The sequence below is a fragment of the Cupressus sempervirens genome, chromosome 4 (assembly GCF_028749045.1).
Source record: "Cupressus sempervirens isolate cs-2001-9-10 chromosome 4, ASM2874904v1, whole genome shotgun sequence".
NCBI lineage: Eukaryota > Viridiplantae > Streptophyta > Pinopsida > Cupressales > Cupressaceae > Cupressus > Cupressus sempervirens.
In genome coordinates, this window is record NC_143121.1 from 570,003,267 (window position 1) to 570,010,153 (window position 6,887).

Consider the following 6,887-nt stretch of genomic DNA (forward strand, 5'->3'; position numbering starts at 1 on the left):
GAATTTGGTGTGTGTGTGTGTGTAGTGTGCCATATTAAAATGGACACACTTTCTTTTTAAGAAATTTTAGCTCCCTCTTCATGATTGCCTCTTTGGACCATGGATATGCCTATGCTCAATCTCCTTTTCTCTTGTTCTTTTCCATCTTTGCACCCTATCTCTCTAGTATCTTCCTCTTCTTTCTATGGCATCTTGGACTAGATCTTCAGGACTAGGTTGACTCAAGTCAAGTCAACCTAGTCCTCCTAGGTCCACATAGTCCTTGACATTTTTAGAGCTTGGGGCCCGAAAAGCCTCAAGGGTTTAATTAGTTAATTACCATTATCTAGTCAACTTGTATCATTTTCCAACCCATAAAATCATATATAAGGAGACTTGGAGGCTTCATTTCATATCTCATCTCATAATTCATATTCACAATTCATTCAAGCACCCAAGTTCTTTCTCTCAAGTGAAGTTCTCCACCTTTTGCATTCAAGAAGTTCAAGTATTCAAGTATTTCAAGTATTTAAGCAAGGAGATTTATATCTATCATTGAAGGATCCTTTGTGAGAATTTCCTCTTTAAGAACTAGCTTATTATTGGCCATGAAGGGAGGAGATCCACATTTAAGCATTCATCCACTTTTATATCCGTGGCACCATGATGAGATTATGGTAGATCTATTGCAAAGAGTTGAGATACCCTACATTTCTAATTCAAGATCTACATTACATTCACATACATACAAGAAAGGTGAATACTAACATTAATCTTGTATTTCAATCATTTACATTTGCATTTATCAATTACCATTAATTTATTAACCTATAGCTTGACAAAGGAAAGCCATCATCAAACCCAAACCCAAAAAATTTCTTTTTTGTTTTGATTTGCATGTTGGGAGCAAAAAGGATTATAGATTTAGAACCTATAGTTCACAAGCATTCTGGAGTCATTAGTTACAAATCATTGGACTACATCAACTTGGTTGCAGGATGTCTTCCCAAGTTGACCTAGTCCTTCATTCTTAGATTCTAGGGAGATTTTTAGATTTTGGTCTTCTTGTCATTTCATTTTGAGATTTGTGAATGGATATTCAGATGCAACTTAGATTTGTGATTTTTGGAGAAAAAAATGTCTTCCTCTACACACTTTGAGGTGAGTCATTTTTTTCATATCTTTACCCTTGATTTATATCTTAATTGGGATAATTGTCTTACACAACATCCAAATTTATATATTTAAGCAATTAGTTCAATTCCACATTCGCATTATCCTATTAAGGGTCAAAGAGAGTACACTTCCTTGTATGCATTCCTCTTTTATAATTCTAATTCAATATTAGCTTCCTTATTCCTTTGGGCCCTTGCTAATATAATTTGGATAATAAGTGGAATCATATTTAGGAAATTTCCCTCTTTGCCTCACACATATATTTGAATGTCTTAGTGACCTTGCAAAGTAGAAGTCTATCTCTTATTTAAAGTGATTCTATTTTACTACTAAACACACACACACACACACACACACACACACACACACACACACACACACACACACACACACACACACACACACACACACACACACACACATCAAGATGTATGTAGTGTAAGAATGTAAGGGGTAAAGTGTGTTCATTTATGTAATGGAAGTGTGAATTACTTAGATAAGTTGATCATGGAGGTTAGAAAGTTATTAACTAGAATTTACAAAGGTCTAAAACTATATTTTGACCTAGTTTCACTTTCATTTGGTTGGCTATGAGCCTTTACATAAAAAATGAACATTTATATTTGATGTGTGGCTATTTAGGAAATTATCTAATCAATAGTACCCTTTATTTAGGAAGTTATCCTTGTTGTAATAAATTACCAATTCGGGTTCACCTTAAATGCTGTTTTTAAATATTTCATTTGAATCAACTTCTTCATTGTCTTTAATAAATTGAGTTTTCCATGTATAATTTATTTGTTCATTGTGTGAGTATACCTATTCTTTTATTTATTTTACTTGACGGTGTATTAATGTTCTTTAATTAAAGGTCCTTAAGTAGTAGTTGATGTATGCTAAGTATTTTCCAATAGTTGGAATAGTTTTATTGGTTGTATGGACATAATCGATTCACCCCTTCTTAGTTATTTTGTATGTTCAACAATTGGCATCAAAACTTGTTTCCTTACTTTGGATCTTAACCACTTGAGGTAGATCTGATGATGCACAAACTAAATATCATTATGTTTCATGGATCACATTATAGTTCATGGAAAGATTAGATGAAAGGATAACTAGAATTAGTTAGAAGTTACAAAAATCAAATATGTGGAGCTATCAAACAAAGTATTTTTTTCCTACAAATGTCTTGTAGACAACATATGAGATAAAATTTTATGAGGGAAATGAGAAGGAAGATTTATTATGAAGTATGAGAGAAGTCAAAAGAGATTCATGAAGGAAATTCAAAATTATAATTATCTAGGAAGTTGAATTATAAGAGACATTATGAGAATCTTAAAATGGAATATGGAGAAGGTTACAATATCATTTTTAGAGATTTGAGAGTGTAGTTAATGATATCAAGGATCAATGAAGCAATATAGTTGATGAAGACTTTATGGAGAGGGTCTTGATGACATTACTTGATAGTTACAATGATAAGGTTTGTACTATTAAAGAAGTGTATGATCAACATACATTTACCAAAGAATAGTTGTTTGGTACTTTTTTGGTGTTTGAGATAATAACTTTTGGCACCAACAAGAGAAAACATGAGACAAATTTCAAAGTAGAAAATATGGAGGATGAACCCAATGGTGATGAATATGAGGAAGAATTTGGAGCTAATTATGCAAGACTATTGAGGAAAGGTACCAAAACGTAAAAAGGTATGTTACCCCTAAATTGTTTAGGTGTGGTAAGGTTGGCCATTTGCCTACTATATGTTTGGAGAATGATCCTAGACAAAAGTTAGAAAGACTCAAGAAAAAGAACTATTATGTTAATGAGAATGCTAGTATTTTAAATGATGAGTTTGAATGTGAATTTTGTCTTTTTTATGCTAAATACTATGAGGAAGCTACTAGATCTAAGAAATAAAAAGAAGAGTGTAAAATGACACTTGGTTTGACTAGTAAGACATCAAAATATGTATAGAGAAAATGATTGTTACTAAAAGTAGGAAAAAACAACAACAAGATGTGTACTTCTTTACTTCAAAAATTGAACTAATATTAGTGGAATAAGATTGGAATGATTTGATCTAGATTAGAGCAATGAAAGAAATGCTAAATTAGACTGAGAAGAATTAGACTTGGGAACTTGTTTCTAGACTAAAAGAAAACAATGTAATAGATCAAAAAGTAGATCTTTAGAAATAAGTTGGTTGAGAATAGAAAAGTGGTAATAAGTAAAGATAAATTTGTATTCAAAGGATATTATTAGTTTGAAGGAATTTATTTTGATGAGACTAATGCACCTATTGCTTGGATGGAGGCCATTAGAATATTTGTGGCTTTTAGAGATTTCAAAAACTTCAAAGTCTATCAAATGGATATCTAATTGATATTTCTAAATGGTGAGATGAAGAAAGAGATCTACATTAAGTAAACTAAAGGTTTTATATTAGAGACAAATATAGATATACTTTTATAAATTTATTCACCTCTTTATCTTTGTCTTCACCTGTCACTCTATGTGCACTACTTTCTTACCCACTCTCTTGTTCTCTCTCCCTCTATCATGCTCCATCTTGCTTTACATGTACTCATTCCTTTTCCACTTAACCTTTTTTTCCACATAATCTCATTCCTTCACTCAAATTTCTTTCTTTTCATACTTGTACCTTGTTCTCTTCACATATCTGCATGTCCTTGACACACTTCTATTTTCCTTTGACCATTATTCGATCTTCTTATGTAATTCCAAAGCTAAGTCAAAATGTGTTTGACCTATTGAGATTTCTTTTTGAATCCTCTATACCTATCTTTCTTCCATCTTCCATTTGTAAATAATTTTTCACTTCTTTCAAGAAAAAATTATCATTATTAATTTTTCTTTGTCCATATCAATTCAACTAATCATTTGATCATGCTTCATATCACATGTCTATATTACCTTTCAATTTTTATGACATTAACCATATTCATGCCTAAGTATTACAGATCATGTTACTTTCTCCCATTACTTTAATACCTCTATAACTTATGTTCTTATTATTGAGTTTCCATCAGTGACAACATTTCTAATAACAACCTACCGCTATTTATCTTAATTGATGAAGCCAATCAATCTTCTATTGTTAATGCCAAATGCCAAGAATCCCATGCCAAATTCTAATAATATCCTCCTATGGCTTTGATGGTAAACCTTTCTAAAAACTTTTCTTAAATATTGACATTTTGTTTTGATAGCCTCCCCTTACATTTTCAATCTCTCATCCTTTTTTTGATCTTATTTATCATTTTAGTTTTTGGTCACTTTCTGTACTTGTGTTACTTGTCCTTAGATTCTCAGACTATTCTCAACAATGTCTCTTTTTCTCATCCACCTTTTTCTCATTTCATTTTCCCCCTATTTTCATCAATGATAAAAGGTGTTTCATATCTTGTCAAAGGTTTCTTTGAAGTCTATCTTAGCTTTGTCCATTAATTCGTATTAGGATTTCTTCAAATATAATAGGGTAATTAGTTTCTCATACAAATATCCTAGCATTTCCTCCATTGACTCCAATGTGCGCATATCAGGTAAACTAAGTGTAAGAATTTTCCTAAGAGAAAAATTCACCCAGGAACCAAGAACTCAAACACAAGCACACAATAGACCAAAGTAGACATAGTATGATTAGAATGACGATATTCCTTCAATAACTAGTTGAGAGTACATTAGGAGTGCCTGAATATAAAGGCCTCAGCAGAGCTTCTAGAATGTCTTGTAATTAGCACCATGATGTGTCATACAACCAAGCACATGTCCACCAAATATGGGTTATCCTCCATTAAGCACGGAAGTAACTGAAGTGATGAGAGGATAGGCCTACAAGGGTGTGATACGCAAAACAATGTTGTAGACACCATGTGCTTAAATAGAGTTGCATACTCTTGTGTTGTCTACATGACAAATCAAAAAGGTGTGCAAAATCCTAAGTGTCTCACAAATAAAAATAATAAAATAATGCAAAATAATAAATAATACATTAAATCTAAGTAAACTTAAGTAAGTGTAATAAGTAAATACTTATTTACACCAACACCCCCCCTAAGTGCAACTTAGGGGAATGCCCTTAAGCTTAAAAACTAGGATGAAGATGCATAATGGGTCTCGGCTACTGAGCCATATTAGGCACCCATGTACATAATGAAGATGCAATCTCTCATAAAGCGGAAAAAGAGGGAAAACCTCATGGGAAACACCCTCCACCAAAAAGAGAGATAAATATGGATGCATTGATGGATGGAGTAATCATGACCCCCCCATTATGACATACATCTAGTATATACATAAGAGAATAAGAGAAGGAAGAGAGACAGAATAGGCTCCCCCCCAAAAGAAGAAATCTGACAAGTGAAAGCCACTCTGATGAAGAAGCTGGTCCAGGAATGTAGAATAATGTTCCTCCCCTTAGGAAGAAACAATGCCAAAGGTACACTCCTGAAGATGTATGGTTTCCCTAAAACCTGCTCAAGTATCCCTGTACTGATACTAATGTTCACCCCTTCCAACTGTGCTGAAAAGAATGAATGCAGATCTAGCAAGGATGTCTGCTGAACCTGTTCCACTAAACCATTTGTCTCCTCTACTGACAAAGAGACCTCCACTAATTGCTGTTCATAAGGATCCATAATCATGCCAACCTGTGAAGATTGATCATGTAGAGAATGGACATGAGGGTCAGAGTGAGCCCTCACAACAACTATAGAAGAATCATCATCAATGAGAAGATGTAAGTCCTCAAGTCTATCTCCCAAGTCAAGTGAAACTAGAGTTGGAAGATGAGATATACCATGACGTGATGGACCTTTCACTGTGGCAATGTAAGCATGTAGACTGGACTGATGTGACCTCTCACTGCCACTATCAATAGAACCCCATGTATCTAAACCTGTTGAAGCACTATTACTGGTGTCACTATCAGTTTCCACTATGTATGATGTGTGAAGAGGAGTAGAGGACAAGCTCGGTGAAATTTCCTCAAAGTGAACATCCTTCTACACAAAAATCTCATGTGTCTCTGGATCCATCAGTTTGTAAGCCTTCACATTGTCTTCATAACTGATGAAGGTGCAAGGCCTAGGTGCCAGTGCCTTGCAACTCCTCAAAGAAAGGTTTGCCCATGCTGGACAACTGAAGACTCTAAGGTGACTTACAACTGATTTTTTATTGCACCATGCCTCAAAAGGAGTCTTGCCATCTAAGGCTGGATGAGGAGACCTATTAAGTATGTGAATAGCACTGCTAATGGCTTCAACTTCTAGTGTAGGATCAAGAGACTTGGCCTTAATCATGCAACTTTCCATGGTCTTGAGAGTCCTAATCCTCATAGCTGCAACATATGTCTTGCACAGATTGAATGTTGTTAGTTCTGAAGATCAATCCCCTCAATTCTGCAAAAGTTCTTAAGTCTTCTGTCAACATATCTGTTCTCATTGTCCACTCTTAGTACTTTGATGGCTTTCCTTGACTTGTTCTCAACATGAGTCTTGAAGTCTTGAAGCTTATGAACCACTTCATTCTTATGATGAAGGAAGAAGACCCAAGTGAATCTCGAAAAGTCATCAACAAATGTATGTAGCGGCCTTGGCTAACTGAAGTCATGACAAAGGGTCCTGCTAATACCATGTGAACTAGCTGAAGAACAACTAGAGCTCGAGAAGACTTCCCTTTATCATACTTCTCCTTGAGATTCATAT